General features: G+C 39.2%; 26 non-coding genes and 16 pseudogenes across 26 annotated transcripts; all 42 read right to left on the bottom strand.

Annotated features, from left to right (window-relative positions):
• Positions 1-119, bottom strand: LOC146034360 (5S ribosomal RNA). Its single transcript, XR_014459766.1, has one exon. It is a non-coding gene; the product is annotated as a 5S ribosomal RNA (ribosomal RNA).
• A 345-nt stretch (positions 120-464) lies between these two features.
• On the bottom strand, positions 465-573 carry LOC146029349 (5S ribosomal RNA; annotated as a pseudogene).
• Positions 574-918: 345 nt separating this feature from the next.
• Positions 919-1,037, bottom strand: LOC146031273 (5S ribosomal RNA). Its single transcript, XR_014456743.1, has one exon. It is a non-coding gene; the product is annotated as a 5S ribosomal RNA (ribosomal RNA).
• Positions 1,038-1,381: 344 nt separating this feature from the next.
• On the bottom strand, positions 1,382-1,500 carry LOC146034639 (5S ribosomal RNA). Its single transcript, XR_014460044.1, has one exon. It is a non-coding gene; the product is annotated as a 5S ribosomal RNA (ribosomal RNA).
• A 345-nt stretch (positions 1,501-1,845) lies between these two features.
• Positions 1,846-1,964, bottom strand: LOC146034359 (5S ribosomal RNA). The gene has a single exon (XR_014459765.1). It is a non-coding gene; the product is annotated as a 5S ribosomal RNA (ribosomal RNA).
• Positions 1,965-2,309: 345 nt separating this feature from the next.
• LOC146029348 (5S ribosomal RNA) lies at positions 2,310-2,418 on the bottom strand (annotated as a pseudogene).
• A 345-nt stretch (positions 2,419-2,763) lies between these two features.
• Positions 2,764-2,882, bottom strand: LOC146031272 (5S ribosomal RNA). The gene has a single exon (XR_014456742.1). It is a non-coding gene; the product is annotated as a 5S ribosomal RNA (ribosomal RNA).
• Positions 2,883-3,227: 345 nt separating this feature from the next.
• LOC146029347 (5S ribosomal RNA) lies at positions 3,228-3,336 on the bottom strand (annotated as a pseudogene).
• Positions 3,337-3,681: 345 nt separating this feature from the next.
• On the bottom strand, positions 3,682-3,800 carry LOC146027694 (5S ribosomal RNA). The gene has a single exon (XR_014455082.1). It is a non-coding gene; the product is annotated as a 5S ribosomal RNA (ribosomal RNA).
• Positions 3,801-4,145: 345 nt separating this feature from the next.
• LOC146028770 (5S ribosomal RNA) lies at positions 4,146-4,264 on the bottom strand. Its single transcript, XR_014455265.1, has one exon. It is a non-coding gene; the product is annotated as a 5S ribosomal RNA (ribosomal RNA).
• A 346-nt stretch (positions 4,265-4,610) lies between these two features.
• On the bottom strand, positions 4,611-4,729 carry LOC146028758 (5S ribosomal RNA). The gene has a single exon (XR_014455264.1). It is a non-coding gene; the product is annotated as a 5S ribosomal RNA (ribosomal RNA).
• A 343-nt stretch (positions 4,730-5,072) lies between these two features.
• Positions 5,073-5,191, bottom strand: LOC146028747 (5S ribosomal RNA). Its single transcript, XR_014455263.1, has one exon. It is a non-coding gene; the product is annotated as a 5S ribosomal RNA (ribosomal RNA).
• A 345-nt stretch (positions 5,192-5,536) lies between these two features.
• Positions 5,537-5,655, bottom strand: LOC146028019 (5S ribosomal RNA; annotated as a pseudogene).
• A 345-nt stretch (positions 5,656-6,000) lies between these two features.
• LOC146027692 (5S ribosomal RNA) lies at positions 6,001-6,119 on the bottom strand. The gene has a single exon (XR_014455081.1). It is a non-coding gene; the product is annotated as a 5S ribosomal RNA (ribosomal RNA).
• Positions 6,120-6,464: 345 nt separating this feature from the next.
• LOC146032754 (5S ribosomal RNA) lies at positions 6,465-6,583 on the bottom strand. The gene has a single exon (XR_014458174.1). It is a non-coding gene; the product is annotated as a 5S ribosomal RNA (ribosomal RNA).
• A 345-nt stretch (positions 6,584-6,928) lies between these two features.
• Positions 6,929-7,037, bottom strand: LOC146029346 (5S ribosomal RNA; annotated as a pseudogene).
• A 345-nt stretch (positions 7,038-7,382) lies between these two features.
• On the bottom strand, positions 7,383-7,502 carry LOC146034965 (5S ribosomal RNA). Its single transcript, XR_014460368.1, has one exon. It is a non-coding gene; the product is annotated as a 5S ribosomal RNA (ribosomal RNA).
• A 345-nt stretch (positions 7,503-7,847) lies between these two features.
• LOC146032920 (5S ribosomal RNA) lies at positions 7,848-7,966 on the bottom strand. Its single transcript, XR_014458331.1, has one exon. It is a non-coding gene; the product is annotated as a 5S ribosomal RNA (ribosomal RNA).
• Positions 7,967-8,311: 345 nt separating this feature from the next.
• On the bottom strand, positions 8,312-8,430 carry LOC146028259 (5S ribosomal RNA; annotated as a pseudogene).
• Positions 8,431-8,775: 345 nt separating this feature from the next.
• On the bottom strand, positions 8,776-8,894 carry LOC146031431 (5S ribosomal RNA). Its single transcript, XR_014456898.1, has one exon. It is a non-coding gene; the product is annotated as a 5S ribosomal RNA (ribosomal RNA).
• Positions 8,895-9,239: 345 nt separating this feature from the next.
• Positions 9,240-9,358, bottom strand: LOC146034638 (5S ribosomal RNA). Its single transcript, XR_014460043.1, has one exon. It is a non-coding gene; the product is annotated as a 5S ribosomal RNA (ribosomal RNA).
• A 345-nt stretch (positions 9,359-9,703) lies between these two features.
• LOC146034357 (5S ribosomal RNA) lies at positions 9,704-9,822 on the bottom strand. Its single transcript, XR_014459763.1, has one exon. It is a non-coding gene; the product is annotated as a 5S ribosomal RNA (ribosomal RNA).
• A 345-nt stretch (positions 9,823-10,167) lies between these two features.
• On the bottom strand, positions 10,168-10,276 carry LOC146029371 (5S ribosomal RNA; annotated as a pseudogene).
• Positions 10,277-10,626: 350 nt separating this feature from the next.
• On the bottom strand, positions 10,627-10,745 carry LOC146031173 (5S ribosomal RNA). Its single transcript, XR_014456646.1, has one exon. It is a non-coding gene; the product is annotated as a 5S ribosomal RNA (ribosomal RNA).
• A 345-nt stretch (positions 10,746-11,090) lies between these two features.
• On the bottom strand, positions 11,091-11,209 carry LOC146028735 (5S ribosomal RNA). The gene has a single exon (XR_014455261.1). It is a non-coding gene; the product is annotated as a 5S ribosomal RNA (ribosomal RNA).
• A 345-nt stretch (positions 11,210-11,554) lies between these two features.
• On the bottom strand, positions 11,555-11,673 carry LOC146034082 (5S ribosomal RNA). Its single transcript, XR_014459488.1, has one exon. It is a non-coding gene; the product is annotated as a 5S ribosomal RNA (ribosomal RNA).
• Positions 11,674-12,015: 342 nt separating this feature from the next.
• LOC146034189 (5S ribosomal RNA) lies at positions 12,016-12,134 on the bottom strand. Its single transcript, XR_014459596.1, has one exon. It is a non-coding gene; the product is annotated as a 5S ribosomal RNA (ribosomal RNA).
• Positions 12,135-12,479: 345 nt separating this feature from the next.
• On the bottom strand, positions 12,480-12,598 carry LOC146031638 (5S ribosomal RNA). The gene has a single exon (XR_014457100.1). It is a non-coding gene; the product is annotated as a 5S ribosomal RNA (ribosomal RNA).
• A 346-nt stretch (positions 12,599-12,944) lies between these two features.
• LOC146033148 (5S ribosomal RNA) lies at positions 12,945-13,063 on the bottom strand. Its single transcript, XR_014458559.1, has one exon. It is a non-coding gene; the product is annotated as a 5S ribosomal RNA (ribosomal RNA).
• Positions 13,064-13,408: 345 nt separating this feature from the next.
• Positions 13,409-13,527, bottom strand: LOC146031784 (5S ribosomal RNA). The gene has a single exon (XR_014457239.1). It is a non-coding gene; the product is annotated as a 5S ribosomal RNA (ribosomal RNA).
• Positions 13,528-13,872: 345 nt separating this feature from the next.
• On the bottom strand, positions 13,873-13,981 carry LOC146029524 (5S ribosomal RNA; annotated as a pseudogene).
• Positions 13,982-14,325: 344 nt separating this feature from the next.
• LOC146028837 (5S ribosomal RNA) lies at positions 14,326-14,444 on the bottom strand (annotated as a pseudogene).
• Positions 14,445-14,788: 344 nt separating this feature from the next.
• LOC146027597 (5S ribosomal RNA) lies at positions 14,789-14,906 on the bottom strand. The gene has a single exon (XR_014454990.1). It is a non-coding gene; the product is annotated as a 5S ribosomal RNA (ribosomal RNA).
• Positions 14,907-15,249: 343 nt separating this feature from the next.
• Positions 15,250-15,358, bottom strand: LOC146029520 (5S ribosomal RNA; annotated as a pseudogene).
• Positions 15,359-15,700: 342 nt separating this feature from the next.
• On the bottom strand, positions 15,701-15,819 carry LOC146028836 (5S ribosomal RNA; annotated as a pseudogene).
• Positions 15,820-16,164: 345 nt separating this feature from the next.
• Positions 16,165-16,283, bottom strand: LOC146035136 (5S ribosomal RNA). The gene has a single exon (XR_014460540.1). It is a non-coding gene; the product is annotated as a 5S ribosomal RNA (ribosomal RNA).
• A 345-nt stretch (positions 16,284-16,628) lies between these two features.
• LOC146027662 (5S ribosomal RNA) lies at positions 16,629-16,747 on the bottom strand. The gene has a single exon (XR_014455052.1). It is a non-coding gene; the product is annotated as a 5S ribosomal RNA (ribosomal RNA).
• Positions 16,748-17,093: 346 nt separating this feature from the next.
• LOC146029585 (5S ribosomal RNA) lies at positions 17,094-17,202 on the bottom strand (annotated as a pseudogene).
• Positions 17,203-17,547: 345 nt separating this feature from the next.
• LOC146029611 (5S ribosomal RNA) lies at positions 17,548-17,656 on the bottom strand (annotated as a pseudogene).
• A 342-nt stretch (positions 17,657-17,998) lies between these two features.
• LOC146029399 (5S ribosomal RNA) lies at positions 17,999-18,117 on the bottom strand (annotated as a pseudogene).
• Positions 18,118-18,462: 345 nt separating this feature from the next.
• Positions 18,463-18,581, bottom strand: LOC146028316 (5S ribosomal RNA; annotated as a pseudogene).
• Positions 18,582-18,926: 345 nt separating this feature from the next.
• LOC146029583 (5S ribosomal RNA) lies at positions 18,927-19,035 on the bottom strand (annotated as a pseudogene).
• Between the last annotated feature and the right edge of the window lie 229 nt (positions 19,036-19,264).

Below are 19,264 nucleotides of genomic sequence, written 5' to 3'. Positions count from 1 at the left end.
AACCTACAGCACGTGGTGTTCCCATGTGGTCTCCCACCCAAGTACTAAGCAGGCCCAACACTGCTTAGCTTCCAAGATCAGACGAGATTGGGCGTATCCAATGTGGTATGGCTGTAGGTGAGATAGAGTAACTTTTTTGCCCTCTTCTACTTCTATAACCAGGTAAGCTAATAAAAAAGTTTCCTAACATTATTGGCTTACTGAAAAAAATCATGTGTTGGTAATGTAAAAAGACCTACAGGACATAATATTAGCAGGTGGTCTAAAATTAAACTACTAATGAGGCTCAACACTGTTTAGCTGCCAAAAGCAGTTGGAATTGGGCCAAAACAGTGTGGTAAGTCTTTAGGTGATGGCTATTGTGTCTGTTTCACCTCTCTCAAATGTCTATATTGGCAATAAAAAGAAAAAGTTTCCAATTTAAATAGCTAGAGAATTAAAACAATTTGCCAGTAATGGGAAAAAACCTACAGCACCTGGTGTTCCCATGTGGTCTCCCACCCAAGTACTAACCAGGCCCAACACTGCTTAGCTTCCAAGATCAGGCGTATCTAACGTGGTATGGCTGTAGGTGAGATACAGGCACTTTTTTGCCCTCTTCTACTTCTATTACCAGGTAAGCTAATAAAAAAGTTTCCTAACTGTATTGGCTTACTGAAAAAAATCATGTGTTGGTAATGTAAAAAGACCTACAGGACATAATATTAGCAGGTGGTCTCAAATTAAACTACTAAAGAGGCTCAATACTATTTAGCTGCCAAAAGCAGTTGGAATTGGGCCGAAACAGTGTGGTAAGTCTTTAGGTGATGGCTATTGTGTCTGTTTGACCTCTCCCAAATGTCTGTATTGGCAATAAAAAGAAAAAGTTTCCAATTTAAATAGCTAGAGAATAAAAACAATTTGCCAGTAATGGGAAAAAACCTACAGCACCTGGTGTTCCCATGTGGTCTCCCACCCAAGTACTAACCAGGCCCAACACTGCTTAGCTTCCAAGATCAGACGAGACTGGGCGTATCCAATGTGGTATGGCTGTAGGTGAGATACAGGCACTTTTTTGCCCTCTTCTACTTCTATAACCAGGTAAGCTAATAAAAAAGTTTCCTAACTGTATTGGCTTACTGAAAAAATCATGTGTTGGTAATGTAAAAAGACCTACAGGACATAATATTAGCAGGTGGTCTCAAATTAAACTACTAATGAGGCTCAACACTGTTTAGCTGCCAAAAGCAGTTGGAATTGGGCCGAAACAGTGTGGTAAGTCTTTAGGTGATGGCTATTGTGTCTGTTTCACCTCTCTCAAATGTCTGTATTGGCAATAAAAAGAAAAAGTTTCCAATTTAAATAGCTAGAGAATAAAAACAATTTGCCAGTAATGGGAAAAAACTTACAGCACGTGGTCTTCCCATGTGGTCTCCCACCCAAGTACTAACCAGGCCCAACACTGCTTAGCTTCCAAGATCAGACGAGATTGGGCATATCCAATGTGGTATGGCTGTAGGTGAGATACAGGCTCTTTTTTGCCCTCTTCTACTTCTATCTAAAGGTAAGCTAATAAAAAAGTTTCCTAACATTATTGGCTTACTGAAAAAAATCATGTGTTGGTAATGTAAAAATACCTACAGGACATAATATTAGCAGGTGGTCTCAAATTAAACTACTAAAGAGGCTCAACACTATTTAGCTGCCAAAAGCAGTTGGAACTGGGCCGAAACAGTGTTATAAGTCTTTAGGTGATGGCTATTGTGTCTGTTTGACCTCTCCCAAATGTCTGTATTGGCAATAAAAAGAAAAAGTTTCCAATTTAAATAGCTAGAGAATAAAAATAATTTGCCAGTAATAGGAAAAAACCTACAGCACGTGGTGTTCCCATGTGGTCTCCCACCCAAGTACTAAGCAGGCCCAACACTGCTTAGCTTCCAAGATCAGACGAGATTGGGCGTATCCAATGTGGTATGGCTGTAGGTGAGATAGAGTAACCTTTTTGCCCTCTTCTACTTCTATAACCAGGTAAGCTAATAAAAAAGTTTCCTAACATTATTGGCTTACTGAAAAAAATCATGTGTTGGTAATGTAAAAAGACCTACAGGACATAATATTAGCAGGTGGTCTCAAATTAAACTACTAATGAGGCTCAACACTGTTTAGCTGCCAAAAGCAGTTGGAATTGGGCCAAAACAGTGTGGTAAGTCTTTAGGTGATGGCTATTGTGTCTGTTTCACCTCTCTCAAATGTCTATATTGGCAATAAAAAGAAAAAGTTTCCAATTTAAATAGCTAGAGAATAAAAACAATTTGCCAGTAATGGGAAAAAACCTACAGCACCTGGTGTTCCCATGTGGTCTCCCACCCAAGTACTAACCAGGCCCAACACTGCTTAGCTTCCAAGATCAGGCGTATCTAACGTGGTATGGCTGTAGGTGAGATACAGGCACTTTTTTGCCCTCTTCTACTTCTATTACCAGGTAAGCTAATAAAAAAGTTTCCTAACTGTATTGGCTTACTGAAAAAAATCATGTGTTGGTAATGTAAAAAGACCTACAGGACATAATATTAGCAGGTGGTCTCAAATTAAACTACTAAAGAGGCTCAATACTATTTAGCTGCCAAAAGCAGTTGGAATTGGGCCGAAACAGTGTGGTAAGTCTTTAGGTGATGGCTATTGTGTCTGTTTGACCTCTCCCAAATGTCTGTATTGGCAATAAAAAGAAAAAGTTTCCAATTTAAATAGCTAGAGAATAAAAACAATTTGCCAGTAATGGGAAAAAACCTACAGCACCTGGTGTTCCCATGTGGTCTCCCACCCAAGTACTAACCAGGCCCAACACTGCTTAGCTTCCAAGATCAGACGAGACTGGGCGTATCCAATGTGGTATGGCTGTAGGTGAGATACAGGCACTTTTTTGCCCTCTTCTACTTCTATAACCAGGTAAGCTAATAAAAAAGTTTCCTAACATTATTGGCTTACTGAAAAAAATCATGTGTTGCTCATGTAAAAAGACCTACAGGACATAATATTAGCAGGTGGTCTCAAATTAAACTACTAATGAGGCTCAACACTGTTTAGCTGCCAAAAGCAGTTGGAATTGGGCCGAAACAGTGTGGTAAGTCTTTAGGTGATGGCTATTGTGTCTGTTTCACCTCTCTCAAATGTCTGTATTGGCAATAAAAACAAAAAGTTTTCAATTTAAATAGCTAGAGAATAAAAACAATTTGCCAGTAATGGGAAAAAACCTACAGCACCTGGTGTTCCCATGTGGTCTCCCACCCAAGTACTAACCAGGCCCAACACTGCTTAGCTTCCAAGATCAGGCGTATCTAACGTGGTATGGCTGTAGGTGAGATACAGGCACTTTTTTGCCCTCTTCTACTTCTATAACCAGGTAAGCTAATAAAAAAGTTTCCTAACTGTATTGGCTTACTGAAAAAAATCATGTGTTGGTAATGTAAAAAGACCTACAGGACATAATATTAGCAGGTGGTCTCAAATTAAACTACTAAAGAGGCTCAATACTATTTAGCTGCCAAAAGCAGTTGGAATTGGGCCGAAACAGTGTGGTAAGTCTTTAGGTGATGGCTATTGTGTCTGTTTGACCTCTCCCAAATGTCTGTAGTGGCAATAAAAAGAAAAAGTTTCCAATTTAAATAGCTAGAGATTAAAAACAATTTGCCAGTAATGGGAAAAAACCTACAGCACCTGGTGTTCCCATGTGGTCTCCCACCCAAGTACTGACCAGCCCCAACACTGCTTAGCTTCCAAAGTCAGACGAGATTGGGCGTATCCAATGTGGTATGGCTGTAGGTGAGATGCCATCACTTTTTTGCCCTCTTCTACTTCTATCTAAAGGTAAGCTAATAAAAAAGTTTCCTAACTGTATTGGCTTACTGAAAAAAATCATGTGTTGGCAATGTAAAAAGACCTACAGGACATAATATTAGCAGGTGGTCTCAAATTAAACTACTAAAGAGGCTCAACACTATTTAGCTGCCAAAAGAAGTTGGAATTTGGCCGAAACAGTGTGGTAAGTCTTTAGGTGATGGCTATTGTGTCTGTTTGACCTCTCCCAAATGTCTGTATTGGCAATAAAAAGAAAAAGTTTCCAATTTAAATAGCTAGAGAATAAAAACAATTTGCCAGTAATGGGAAAAAACCTACAGCACCTGGTGTTCCCATGTGGTCTCCCACCCAAGTACTAACCAGGCCCAACACTGCTTAGCTTCCAAGATCAGACGAGATTGGGCGTATCCAATGTGGTATGGCTGTAGGTGAGATACAGTCACTTTTTTGCCCTCTTCTACTTCTATAACCAGGTAAGCTAATAAAAAAGTTTCCTAACTGTTTTGGCTTACTGAAAAAAAATCATGTGTTGGTAATGTAAAAAGTCCTACAGGACATAATATTAGCAGGTGGTCTCAAATTAAACTACTAAAGAGGCTCAACACTGTTTAGCTGCCAAAAGCAGTTGGAATTGGGCCGAAACAGTGTGGTAAGTCTTTAGGTGATGGCTATTGTGTCTGTTTGACCTCTCCCAAATGTCTGTATTGGCAATAAAAAGAAAAAGTTTCCAATTTAAATAGCTAGAGATTAAAAACAATTTGCCAGTAATGGGAAAAAACCTACAGCACCTGGTGTTCCCATGTGGTCTCCCACCCAAGTACTAACCAGGCCCAACACTGCTTAGCTTCCAAGATCAGACGAGATTGGGCGTATCCAATGTGGTATGGCTGTAGGTGAGATACAGTTACTTTTTTGCCCTCTTCTACTTCTATAACCAGGTAAGCTAATAAAAAAGTTTCCTAACATTATTGGCTTACTGAAAAAAATCATGTGTTGCTAATGTAAAAAGACCTACAGGACATAATATTAGCAGGTGGTCTCAAATTAAACTACTAATGAGGCTCAACACTGTTTAGCTGCCAAAAGCAGTTGGAATTGGGCCGAAACTGTGGTAAGTCTTTAGGTGATGGCTATTGTGTCTGTTTCACCTCTCTCAAATGTCTGTATTGGCAATAAAAAGAAAAAGTTTCCAATTTAAATAGCTAGAGAATAAATTTTTTTGCCAGTAATGGGAAAAAAACCTACAGCACCTGGTGTTCCCATGTGGTCTCCCACCCAAGTACTAACCAGGCCCAACACTGCTTAGCTTCCAAGATCAGACGAGATTGGGCGTATCCAATGTGGTATGGCTGTAGGTGAGATACAGGCACTTTTTTGCCCTCTTCTACTTCTATAACCAGGTAAGCTAATAAAAAAGTTTCCTAACTGTATTGGCTTACTGAAAAAAATCATGTGTTGGTAATGTAAAAAGACCTACAGGACATAATATTAGCAGGTAGTCTCAAATTAAACTACTAAAGAGGCTCAACACTGTTTAGCTGCCAAAAGCAGTTGGAATTAGGCCGAAACAGTGTGGTAAGTCTTTAGGTGATGGCTATTGTGTCTGTTTGACCTCTCCCAGATGTCTGTATTGGCAATAAAAAGAAAAAGTTTCCAATTTAAATAGCTAGAGAATAAAAACAATTTGCCAGTAATGGGAAAAAACCTACAGCACGTGGTGTTCCCATGTGGTCTCCCACCCAAGTACTAACCAGGCCCAACACTGCTTAGCTTCCAAGATCAGACAAGATTGGGCATATCCAATGTGGTATGGCTGTAGGGGAGATAGAGTCACTTTTTTGCCCTCTTCTACTTCTATAACCAGGTAAGCTAATAAAAAAGTTTCCTAACATTATTGGCTTACTGAAAAAAATCATGTGTTGGTAATGTAAAAAGACCTACAGGACCTAATATTAGCAGGTGGTCTCAAATTAAACTACTAATGAGGCTCAACACTGTTTAGCTGCCAAAAGCAGTTGGAATTGGGCCAAAACAGTGTGGTAAGTCTTTAGGTGATGGCTATTGTGTCTGTTTCACCTCTCTCAAATGTCTGTATTGGCAATAAAAAGAAAAAGTTTCCAATTTAAATAGCTAGAGAATAAAAACAATTTGCCAGTAATGGGAAAAAACCTACAGCACCTGGTGTTCCCATGTGGTCTCCCACCCAAGTACTGACCAGCCCCAACACTGCTTAGCTTCCAAAGTCAGACGAGATTGGGCGTATCCAATGTGGTATGGCTGTAGGTGAGATGCCATCACTTTTTTGCCCTCTTCTACTTCTATCTAAAGGTAAGCTAATAAAAAAGTTTCCTAACTGTATTGGCTTACTGAAAAAAATCATGTGTTGGCAATGTAAAAAGACCTACAGGACATAATATTAGCAGGTGGTCTCAAATTAAACTACTAAAGAGGCTCAACACTATTTAGCTGCCAAAAGAAGTTGGAATTTGGCCGAAACAGTGTGGTAAGTCTTTAGGTGATGGCTATTGTGTCTGTTTGACCTCTCCCAAATGTCTGTATTGGCAATTAAAAGAAAAAGTTTCCAATTTAAATAGCTAGAGAATAAAAACAATTTGCCAGTAATGGGAAAAAACCTACAGCACGTGGTGTTCCCATGTGGTCTCCCACCCAAGTACTAACCAGGCCCAACACTGCTTAGCTTCCAAGATCAGACGAGATTGGGCGTATCCAATGTGGTATGGCTGTAGGTGAGATAGAGTCACTTTTTTGCCCTCTTCTACTTCTATAACCAGGTAAGCTAATAAAAAAGTTTCCTAACATTATTGGCTTACTGAAAAAAATCATGTGTTGGTAATGTAAAAAGACCTACAGGACATAATATTAGCAGGTGGTCTCAAATTAAACTACTAATGAGGCTCAACACTGTTTAGCTGCCAAAATCAGTTGGAATTGGGCCAAAACAGTGTGGTAAGTCTTTAGGTGATGGCTATTGTGTCTGTTTCACCTCTCTCAAATGTCTATATTGGCAATAAAAAGAAAAAGTTTCCAATTTAAATAGCTAGAGAATAAAAACAATTTGCCAGTAATGGGAAAAAACCTACAGCACCTGGTGTTCCCATGTGGTCTCCCACCCAAGTACTAACCAGGCCCAACACTGCTTAGCTTCCAAGATCAGGCGTATCTAACGTGGTATGGCTGTAGGTGAGATACAGGCACTTTTTTGCCCTCTTCTACTTCTATTACCAGGTAAGCTAATAAAAAAGTTTCCTAACTGTATTGGCTTACTGAAAAAAATCATGTGTTGGTAATGTAAAAAGACCTACAGGACATAATATTAGCAGGTGGTCTCAAATTAAACTACTAAAGAGGCTCAATACTATTTAGCTGCCAAAAGCAGTTGGAATTGGGCCGAAACAGTGTGGTAAGTCTTTAGGTGATGGCTATTGTGTCTGTTTGACCTCTCCCAAATGTCTGTATTGGCAATAAAAAGAAAAAGTTTCCAATTTAAATAGCTAGAGAATAAAAACAATTTGCCAGTAATGGGAAAAAACCTAAAGGCACCTGGTGTTCCCATGTGGTCTCCCACCCAAGTACTAACCAGGCCCAACACTGCTTAGCTTCCAAGATCAGACGAGATTGGGCGTATCCAATGTGGTATGGCTGTAGGTGAGATACAGTCACTTTTTTGCCCTCTTCTACTTCTATAACCAGGTAAGCTAATAAAAAAGTTTCCTAACATTATTGGCTTACTGAAAAAAATCATGTGTTGGTAATGTAAAAAGACCTACAGGACATAATATTAGCAGGTGGTCTCAAATTAAACTACTAATGAGGCTCAACACTGTTTAGCTGCCAAAAGCAGTTGGAATTGGGCCGAAACAGTGTGGTAAGTCTTTAGGTGATGGTTATTGTGTCAGTTTCACCTCTCTCAAATGTCTGTATTGGCAATAAAAAGAAAAAGTTTCCAATTTAAATAGCTAGAGAATAAAAACAATTTGCCAGTAATGGGAAAAAACCTACAGCACCTGATGTTCCCATGTGGTCTCCCACCCAAGTACTGACCAGGCCCAACACTGCTTAGCTTCCAAGATCAGAGGAGATTGGGCGTATCCAATGTGGTATGGCTGTAGGTGAGAAACAGGCACTTTTTTGCCCTCTTCTACTTCTATAACCAGGTAAGCTAATAAAAAAGTTTCCTAACTGTATTGGCTTACTGAAAAAAATCATGTGTTGGTAATGTAAAAAGTCCTACAGGACATAATATTAGCAGGTGGTCTCAAATTAAACTACTAAAGAGGCTCAACACTGTTTAGCTGCCAAAAGCAGTTGGAATTAGGCCGAAACAGTGTGGTAAGTCTTTAGGTGATGGCTATTGTGTCTGTTTGACCTCTCCCAAATGTCTGTATTGGCAATAAAAAGAAAAAGTTTCCAATTTAAATAGCTAGAGAATAAAAACAATTTGCCAGTAATGGGAAAAAACCTACAGTACGTGGTGTTCCCATGTGGTCTCCCACCCAAGTACTAACCAGGCCCAACACTTCTTATCTTCCAAGATCAGACGAGATTAGGCGTATCCAATGTGGTATGGCTGTAGGTGAGATAGAGTCACTTTTTTGCCCTCTTCTACTTCTATAACCAGGTAAGCTTATAAAAAAGTTTCCTAACATTATTGGCTTACTGAAAAAAATCATGTGTTGGTAATGTAAAAAGACCTACAGGACATAATATTAGCAGGTGGTCTCAAATTAAACTACTAATGAGGCTTAACACTGTTTAGCTGCCAAAAGCAGTTGGAATTGGGCCAAAACAGTGTGGTAAGTCTTTAGGTGATGGCTATTGTGTCTGTTCCACCTCTCTCAAATGTCTGTATTGGCAATAAAAAGAAAAAGTTTCCAATTTAAATAGCTATAGAATAAAAACAATTTGCCAGTAGTGGGAAAAACCCTACAGCACCTGGTGTTCCCATGTGGTCTCCCACCCAAGTACTAACCAGGCCCAACACTGCTTAGCTTCCAAGATCAGACGAGATTGGGCGTATCCAATGTGGTATGGCTGTAGGTGAGATACAGTCACTTTTTTGCCCTCTTCTACTTCTATAACCAGGTAAGCTAATAAAAAAGTTTCCTAACATTATTGGCTTACTGAAAAAAATCATGTGTTGGTAATGTAAAAAGACCTACAGGACATAATATTAGCAGGTGGTCTCAAATTAAACTACTAATGAGGCTCAACACTGTTTTGCTGCCAAAAGCAGTTGGAATTGGGCCGAAACAGTGTGGTAAGTCTTTAGGTGATGGCTATTGTGTCTGTTTCACCTCTCTCAAATGTCTGTATTGGCAATAAAAAGAAAAAGTTTCCAATTTAAATAGCTAGAAAATAAAAACAATTTGCCAGTAATGGGAAAAAACTTACAGCACGTGGTCTTCCCATGTGGTCTCCCACCCAAGTACTAACCAGGCCCAACACTGCTTAGCTTCCAAGATCAGACGAGATTGGGCATATCCAATGTGGTATGGCTGTAGGTAAGATACAGGCTCTTTTTTGCCCTCTTCTACTTCTATCTAAAGGTAAGCTAATAAAAAAGTTTCCTAACTGTATTGGCTTACTGAAAAAAATCATGTGTTGGTAATGTAAAAATACCTACAGGACATAATATTAGCAGGTGGTCTCAAATTAAACTACTAAAGAGGCTCAACACTATTTAGCTGCCAAAAGCAGTTGGAATTGGGCCGAAACAGTGTTATAAGTCTTTAGGTGATGGCTATTGTGTCTGTTTGACCTCTCCCAAATGTCTGTATTGGCAATAAAAAGAAAAAGTTTCCAATTTAAATAGCTAGAGAATAAAAATAATTTGCCAGTAATGGGAAAAAACCTACAGCACGTGGTGTTCCCATGTGGTCTCCCACCCAAGTACTAAGCAGGCCCAACACTGCTTAGCTTCCAAGATCAGACGAGATTGGGCGTATCCAATGTGGTATGGCTGTAGGTGAGATTGAGTAACTTTTTTGCCCTCTTCTACTTCTATAACCAGGTAAGCTAATAAAAAAGTTTCCTAACATTATTGGCTTACTGAAAAAAATCATGTGTTGGTAATGTAAAAAGACCTACAGGACATAATATTAGCAGGTGGTCTCAAATTAAACTACTAATGAGGCTCAACACTGTTTAGCTGCCAAAAGCAGTTGGAATTGGGCCAAAACAGTGTGGTAAGTCTTTAGGTGATGGCTATTGTGTCTGTTTCACCTCTTTCAAATGTCTATATTGGCAATAAAAAGAAAAAGTTTCCAATTTAAATAGCTAGAGAATAAAAACAATTTGCCAGTAATGGGAAAAAACCTAAAGCACCTGGTGTTCCCATGTGGTCTCCCACCCAAGTACTAACCAGGCCCAACACTGCTTAGCTTCCAAGATCAGGCGTATCCAATGTGGTATGGCTGTAGGTGAGATACAGCCACTTTTTTGCCCTCTTCTACTTCTATAACCAGGTAAGCTAATAAAAAAGTTTCCTAACATTATTGGCTTACAGAAAAAAAACATGTGTTGCTCATGTAAAAAGACCTACAGGACATAATATTAGCAGGTGGTCTCAAATTAAACTACTAATGAGGCTCAACACTGTTTAGCTGCCAAAAGAAGTTGGAATTGGGCCGAAACAGTGTGGTACTGTAAGTCTTTAGGTGATGGCTTTTGTGTCTGTTTCACCTCTCTCAAATGTCTGTATTGGCAATAAAAACAAAAAGTTTCCAATTTAAATAGCTAGAGAATAAAAACAATTTGCCAGTAATGGGAAAAAACCTACAGCACCTGGTGTTCCCATGTGGTCTCCCACCCAAGTACTAACCAGGCCCAACACTGCTTAGCTTCCAAGATCAGATGAGATTGGGCGTATCCAATGTGGTATGGCTGTAGGTGAGATACAGGCACTTTTTTGCCCTCTTCTACTTCTATAACCAGGTAAGCTAATAAAAAAGTTTCCTAACATTATTGGCTTACTGAAAAAAATCATGTGTTGCTCATGTAAAAAGACCTACAGGACATAATATTAGCAGGTGGTCTCAAATTAAACTACTAATGAGGCTCAACACTGTTTAGCTGCCAAAAGCAGTTGGAATTGGGCCGAAACAGTGTGGTAAGTCTTTAGGTGATGGCTATTGTGTCTGTTTCACCTCTCTCAAATGTCTGTATTGGCAATAAAAACAAAAAGTTTTCAATTTAAATAGCTAGAGAATAAAAACAATTTGCCAGTAATGGGAAAAAACCTACAGCACCTGGTGTTCCCATGTGGTCTCCCACCCAAGTACTAACCAGGCCCAACACTGCTTAGCTTCCAAGATCAGACGAGATTGGGCGTATCCAATGTGGTATGGCTGTAGGTGAGATACAGTTACTTTTTTGCCCTCTTCTACTTCTATAACCAGGTAAGCTAATAAAAAAGTTTCCTAACATTATTGGCTTACTGAAAAAAATCATGTGTTGCTAATGTAAAAAGACCTACAGGACATAATATTAGCAGGTGGTCTCAAATTAAACTACTAAAGAGGCTCAACACTATTTAGCTGCCAAAAGCAGTTGGAATTGGGCCGAAACAGTGTTGTAAGTCTTTAGGTGATGGCTATTGTGTCTGTTTCACCTCTCCCAGATGTCTGTATTGGCAATAAAAAGAAAAAGTTTCCAATTTAAATAGCTAGAGAATAAAAACAATTTGCCAGTAATGGGAAAAAACCTACAGCACGTGGTGTTCCCATGTGGTCTCCCACCCAAGTACTAACCAGGCCCAACACTGCTTAGCTTCCAAGATCAGACGAGATTGGGCGTATCCAATGTGGTATGGTCGTAGGTGAGATACAGGCACTTTTTTGCCCTCTTCTACTTCTATCTAAAGGTAAGCTAATAAAAAAGTTTCCTAACTGTATTGGCTTACTGAAAAAAATTATGTGTTGGTAATGTAAAAATACCTACAGGACATAATATTAGCAGGTGGTCTCAAATTAAACTACTAAAGAGGCTCAACACTATTTAGCTGCCAAAAGCAGTTGGGATTGGGCCAAAACAGTGTTGTAAGTCTTTAGGTGATGGCTATTGTGTCTGTTTGACCACCAAATGTCTGTATTGGCAATAAAAAGAAAAAGTTTCCAATTTAAATAGCTATAGAATAAAAACAATTTGCCAGTAATGGGAAAAAACCTACAGCACCTGGTGTTTCCATGTGGTCTCCCACCCAAGTACTAATCAGGCCCAACACTGCTTAGCTTCCAAGATCAGACGAGATTGTGCGTATCCAATGTGGTATGGCTGTAGGTGAGATACAGTCACTTTTTTGCCCTCTTCTACTTCTATAACCAGGTAAGCTAATAAAAAAGTTTCCTAACTGTATTGGCTTACTGAAAAAATCATGTGTTGGTAATGTAAAAAGACCTACAGGACATAATATTAGCAGGTGGTCTCAAATTAAACTACTAAAGAGGCTCAACACTATTTAGCTGCCAAAAGCAGTTGGAATTGGACCGAAACAGTGTGGTAAGTCTTTAGGTGATGGCTATTGTGTCTGTTTGACCTCTCCCAAATGTCTGTATTGGCAATAAAAAGAAAAAGTTTCCAATTTAAATAGCTAGAGAATAAAAACAATTTGCCAGTAATGGGAAAAAAACCTACAGCACCTGGTGTTCCCATGTGGTCTCCCACCCAAGTACTAACCAGGCCCAACACTGCTTAGCTTCCAAGATCAGACGAGATTGGGCGTATCCAATGTGGTATGGTTGTAGGTGAGATACAGGCACTTTTTTGCCCTCTTCTACTTCTATAACCAGGTAAGCTAATAAAAAAGTTTCCTAACTGTATTGGCTTACTGAAAAAAATCATGTGTTGGTAATGTAAAAAGACCTACAGGACATAATATTAGCAGGTGGTCTCAAATTAAACTACTAAAGAGGCTCAACACTGTTTAGCTGCCAAAAGCAGTTGGAATTAGGCCGAAACAGTGTGGTAAGTCTTTAGGTGATGGCTATTGTGTCTGTTTGACCTCTCCCAGATGTCTGTATTGGCAATAAAAAGAAAAAGTTTCCAATTTAAATAGCTAGAGAATAAAAACAATTTGCCAGTAATGGGAAAAAAACCTACAGCACCTGGTGTTCCCATGTGGTCTCCCACCCAAGTACTAACCAGGCCCAACACTGCTTAGCTTCCAAGATCAGACGAGATTGGGCGTATCCAATGTGGTATGGTTGTAGTTGAGATACAGGCTCTTTTTTGCCCTCTTCTACTTCTATAACCAGGTAAGCTAATAAAAAAGTTTCCTAACTGTATTGGCTTACTGAAAAAAATCATGTGTTGGTAATGTAAAAAGACCTATAGGACATAATATTAGCAGGTGGTCTCAAATTAAACTACTAAAGAGGCTCAACACTATTTAGCTGCCAAAAGCAGTTGGGATTGGGCCAAAACAGTGTTGTAAGTCTTTAGGTGATGGCTATTGTGTCTGTTTGACCTCTCACAAATGTCTGTATTGGCAATAAAAAGAAAAAGTTTCCAATTTAAATAGCTAGAGAATAAAAATAATTTGCCAGTAATGGGAAAAAACCTACAGCACGTGGTGTTCCCATGTGGTCTCCCACCCAAGTACTAACCAGGCCCAACACTGCTTAGCTTCCAAGATCAGACGAGATTGGGTGTATCCAATGTGGTATGGCTGTAGGTGAGATAGAGTCACTTTTTTGCCCTCTTCTACTTCTATAACCAGGTAAGCTAATAAAAAAGTTTCCTAACATTATTGGCTTACTGAAAAAAATCATGTGTTGGTAATGTAAAAAGACCTACAGGACATAATATTAGCAGGTGGTCTCAAATTAAACTACTAATGAGGCTCAACACTGTTTTGCTGCCAAAAGCAGTTGGAATTGGGCCAAAACAGTGTGGTAAGTCTTTAGGTGATGGCTATTGTGTCTGTTTCACCTCTCTCAAATGTCTGTATTGGCAATAAAAACAAAAAGTTTCCAATTTAAATAGCTAGAGAATAAAAACAATTTGCCAGTAATGGGAAAAAACCTACAGCACCTGGTGTTCCCATGTGGTCTCCCACCCAAATACTAACCAGGCCCAACACTGCTTAGCTTCCAAGATCAGGCGTATCCAACGTGGTTTGGCTGTAGGTGAGATACAGTCACTTTTTTGCCCTCTTCTACTTCTATAACCAGGTAAGCTAATAAAAAAGTTTCCTAACTGTATTGGCTTACTGAAAAAAATCATGTGTTGGTAATGTAAAAAGACCTACAGGACATAATATTAGCAGGTGGTCTCATATTAAACTACTAAAGAGGCTCAACACTGTTTAGCTGCCAAAAGCAGTTGGAATTGGGCCGAAACAGTGTGGTAAGTCTTTAGGTGATGGCTATTGTGTCTGTTTGACCACCAAATGTCTGTATTGGCAATAAAAAGAAAAAATGTTTCCAATTTAAATAGCTATAGAATAAAAACAATTTGCCAGTAATGGGAAAAAACCTACAGCACCTGGTGTTCCCATGTGGTCTCAAACCCAAGTACTAACCAGGCCCAACACTGCTTAGCTTCCACGATCAGACGAGATTAGGCGTATCCAATGTGGTATGGCTGTAGGTGAGATACAGTCACTTTTTTGCCCTCTTCTACTTCTATAACCAGGTAAGCTAATATAAAAGTTTCCTAACTGTATTGGCTTACTGAAAAAATCATGTGTTGGTAATGTAAAAAGACCTACAGGACATAATATTAGCAGGTGGTCTCAAATTAAACTACTAATGAGGCTCAACACTGTTTAGCTGACAAAAGCAGTTGGAATTGGGCCGAAACAGTGTGGTAAGTCTTTAGGTGATGGCTATTGTGTCTGTTTCACCTCTCTCAAATGTCTGTATTGGCAATAAAAAGAAAAAGTTTCCAATTTAAATAGCTAGAGAATAAAAATAATTTGCCAGTAATGGGAAAAAACCTACAGCACGTGGTGTTCCCATGTGGTCTCCCACCCAAGTACTAACCAGGCCCAACACTGCTTAGCTTCCAAGATCAGACGAGATTGGGTGTATCCAATGTGGTATGGCGTAGGTGAGATAGAGTCACTTTTTTTGCCCTCTTCTACTTCTATAACCAGGTAAGCTAATAAAAAAGTTTCCTAACATTATTGGCTTACTGAAAAAAATCATGTGTTGGTAATGTAAAAAGACCTACAGGACATAATATTAGCAGGTGGTCTCAAATTAAACTACTAAAGAGGCTCAACACTGTTTAGCTGCCAAAAGCAGTTGGAATTAGGCCGAAACAGTGTGGTAAGTCTTTAGGTGATGGCTATTGTGTCTGTTTGACCACCAAATGTCTGTATTGGCAATAAAAAGAAAAAGTTTCCAATTTAAATAGCTAGAGAATAAAAACAATTTGCCAGTAATGGGAAAAAACATACAGCACCTGGTGTTCCCATGTGGTCTCCCACCCAAGTACTAACCAGGCCCAACACTGCTTAGCTTCCAAGATCAGGCGTATCCAACGTGGTTTGGCTGTAGGTGAGATACAGTCACTTTTTTGCCCTCTTCTACTTCTATAACCAGGTAAGCTAATAAAAAAGTTTCCTAACTGTATTGGCTTACTGAAAAAAATCATGTGTTGGTAATGTAAAAAGACCTACAGGACATAATATTAGCAGGTGGTCTCATATTAAACTACTAAAGAGGCTCAACACTGTTTAGCTGCCAAAAGCAGTTGGAATTGGGCCGAAACAGTGTGGTAAGTCTTTAGGTGATGGCTATTGTGTCTGTTTGACCACCAAATGTCTGTATTGGCAATAAAAAGAAAAAGTTTCCAATTTAAATAGCTATAGAATAAAAACAATTTGCCAGTAATGGGAAAAAACCTACAGCACCTGGTGTTCCCATGTGGTCTCAAACCCAAGTACTAACCAGGCCCAACACTGCTTAGCTTCCACGATCAGACGAGATTAGGCGTATCCAATGTGGTATGGCTGTAGGTGAGATACAGTCACTTTTTTGCCCTCTTCTACTTCTATAACCAGGTAAGCTAATATAAAAGTTTCCTAACTGTATTGGCTTACTGAAAAAATCATGTGTTGGTAATGTAAAAAGACCTACAGGACATAATATTAGCAGGTGGTCTCAAATTAAACTACTAATGAGGCTCAACACTGTTTAGCTGACAAAAGCAGTTGGAATTGGGCCGAAACAGTGTGGTAAGTCTTTAGGTGATGGCTATTGTGTCTGTTTCACCTCTCTCAAATGTCTGTATTGGCAATAAAAAGAAAAAGTTTCCAATTTAAATAGCTAGAGAATAAAAACAATTTGCCAGTAATGGGAAAAAAACCTACAGCACCTGGTGTTCCCATGTGGTCTCCCACCCAAGTACTAACCAGGCACAACACTGCTTAGCTTCCAAGATCAGACAAGATTGGGCGTACCCAATGTGGTATGGCTGTAGGTGAGATACAGGCACTTTTTTGCCCTCTTCTACTTCTATAACCAGGTAAGCTAATAAAAAAGTTTCCTAACTGTATTGGCTTACTGAAAAAAATCATGTGTTGGTAATGTAAAAAGACCTACAGGACATAATATTAGCAGGTGGTCTCAAATTAAACTACTAAAGAGGCTCAACACTGTTTAGCTGCCAAAAGCAGTTGGAATTAGGCCGAAACAGTGTGGTAAGTCTTTAGGTGATGGCTATTGTGTCTGTTTGACCTCTCCCAGATGTCTGTATTGGCAATAAAAAGAAAAAGTTTCCAATTTAAATAGCTAGAGAATAAAAACAATTTGCCAGTAATGGGAAAAAACCTACAGCACGTGGTGTTCCCATGTGGTCTCCCACCCAAGTACTAACCAGGCCCAACACTGCTTAGCTTCTAAGATCAGATGAGATTGGGCATATCCAATGTGGTATGGCTGTTGGTGAGATAGAGTCACTTTTTTGCCCTCTTCTACTTCTATAACCAGGTAAGCTAATAAAAAAGTTTCCTAACATTATTGGCTTACTGAAAAAAATCATGTGTTGGTAATGTAAAAAGACCTACAGGACATAATATTAGCAGGTGGTCTCAAATTAAACTACTAATGAGGCTCAGAACTGTTTAGCTGCCAAAAGCAGTTGGAATTGGGCCAAAACAGTGTGGTAAGTCTTTAGGTGATGGCTATTGTGTCTGTTTCACCTCTCTCAAATGTCTGTATTGGCAATAAAAACAAAAAGTTTCCAATTTAAATAGCTAGAGAATAAAAACAATTTGCCAGTAATGGTAAAAAAACCTACAGCACCTGGTGTTCCCATGTGGTCTCCCACCCAAGTACTAACCAGGCCCAATACTGCTTAGCTTCCAAGATCAGACGTATCCAACGTGGTATGGCTGTAGGTGAGATACAGGCACTTTTTTGCCCTCTTCTACTTCTATAACCAGGTAAGCTAATAAAAAAGTTTCCTAACTGTATTGGCTTACTGAAAAAAATCATGTGTTCGTAATGTAAAAAGACCTACAGGACGTAATATTAGCAGGTGGTCTCAAATTAAACTACTAAAGAGACTCAACACTGTTTAGCTGCCAAAAGCAGCTGGAATTGGGCCGAAACGGTGTGGTAAGTCTTTAGGTGATGGCTATTGTGTCTGTTTGACCTCTCCCAAATGTCTATATTGGCAATAAAACGAAAAAGTTTCCAATTTAAATAGCTAGAGAATAAAAACAATTTGCCAGTTATGGGAAAAAACCTACAGCACCTAGTGTTCCCATGTGGTCTCCCACCCAAGTACTAACCAGGCCCAACACTGCTAAGCTTCCAAGATCAGGCGTATCCAACGTGGTATGGCTGTAGGTGAGATACAGGCACTTTTTTGCCCTCTTCTACTTCTATAACCAGGTAAGCTAATAAAAAAGTTTCCTAACTGTATTGGCTTACTGAAAAAAATCATGTGTTGGTAATGTAAAAAGACCTACAGGACGTAATATTAGCAGGTGGTCTCAAATTAAACTACTAAAGAGGCTCAACACTGTTTAGCTGCCAAAAGCAGTTGGAATTGGGCCGAAACAGTGTGGTAAGTCTTTAGGTGATGGCTATTGTGTCTGTTTGACCACCAAATGTCTGTTTTGGCAATAAAAAGAAAAACTTTCCAATTTAAATAGCTATAGAATAAAAACAATTTGCCAGTAATGGGAAAAATCCTACAGCACGTTATGTTCCCATGTGGTCTCCCACCGAAGTACTAACCAGGCCCAAAACTGCTTAGCTTCCAAGATCAGACGAGATTGGGCGTATCTAATGTGGTATGGCTGTAGGTGAGATACAGGCACTTTTTTGCCCTCTTCTACTTCTATAACCAGGTAAGCTAATAAAAAAGTTTCCTAACTGTATTGGCTTACTGAAAAAAATCATGTGTTGGTAATGTAAAAAGACCTACAGGACATAATATTAGCAGGTGGTCTCAAATTAAACTACTAAAGAGGCTCAACACTGTTTAGCTGCCAAAAGCAGTTGGAATTAGGCCGAAACAGTGTGGTAAGTCTTTAGGTGATGGCTATTGTGTCTGTTTGACCTCTCCCAGATGTCTGTATTGGCAATAAAAAGAAAAAGTTTCCAATTTAAATAGCTAGAGAATAAAAACAATTTGCCAGTAATGGGAAAAAACCTACAGCCCGTGGTGTTCCCATGTGGTCTCCCACCCAAGTACTAACCAGGCCCAACACTGCTTAGCTTCTAAGATCAGATGAGATTGGGCATATCCAATGTGGTATGGCTGTTGGTGAGATAGAGTCACTTTTTTGCCCTCTTCTACTTCTATAACCAGGTAAGCTAATAAAAAAGTTTCCTAACATTATTGGCTTACTGAAAAAAATCATGTGTTGGTAATGTAAAAAGACCTACAGGACATAATATTAGCAGGTGGTCTCAAATTAAACTACTAATGAGGCTCAGAACTGTTTAGCTGCCAAAAGCAGTTGGAATTGGGCCAAAACAGTGTGGTAAGTCTTTAGGTGATGGCTATTGTGTCTGTTTCACCTCTCTCAAATGTCTGTATTGGCAATAAAAACAAAAAGTTTCCAATTTAAATAGCTAGAGAATAAAAACAATTTGCCAGTAATGGGAAAAAACCTACAGCACCTGGTGTTCCCATGTGGTCTCCCACCCAAGTACTAACCAGGCCCAATACTGCTTAGCTTCCAAGATCAGACGTATCCAACGTGGTATGGCTGTAGGTGAGATACAGGCACTTTTTTGCCCTCTTCTACTTCTATAACCAGGTAAGCTAATAAAAAAGTTTCCTAACTGTATTGGCTTACTGAAAAAAATCATGTGTTCGTAATGTAAAAAGACCTACAGGACGTAATATTAGCAGGTGGTCTCAAATTAAACTACTAAAGAGGCTCAACACTGTTTAGCTGACAAAAGCAGCTGGAATTGGGCCGAAACGGTGTGGTAAGTCTTTA

This window comes from Crinia signifera, chromosome 8 (assembly GCF_055691185.1).
Source record: "Crinia signifera chromosome 8, ASM5569118v1, whole genome shotgun sequence".
Taxonomy (NCBI): Eukaryota; Metazoa; Chordata; class Amphibia; order Anura; family Myobatrachidae; genus Crinia; species Crinia signifera.
This window is presented reverse-complemented; position numbering and strand designations above follow the sequence as displayed.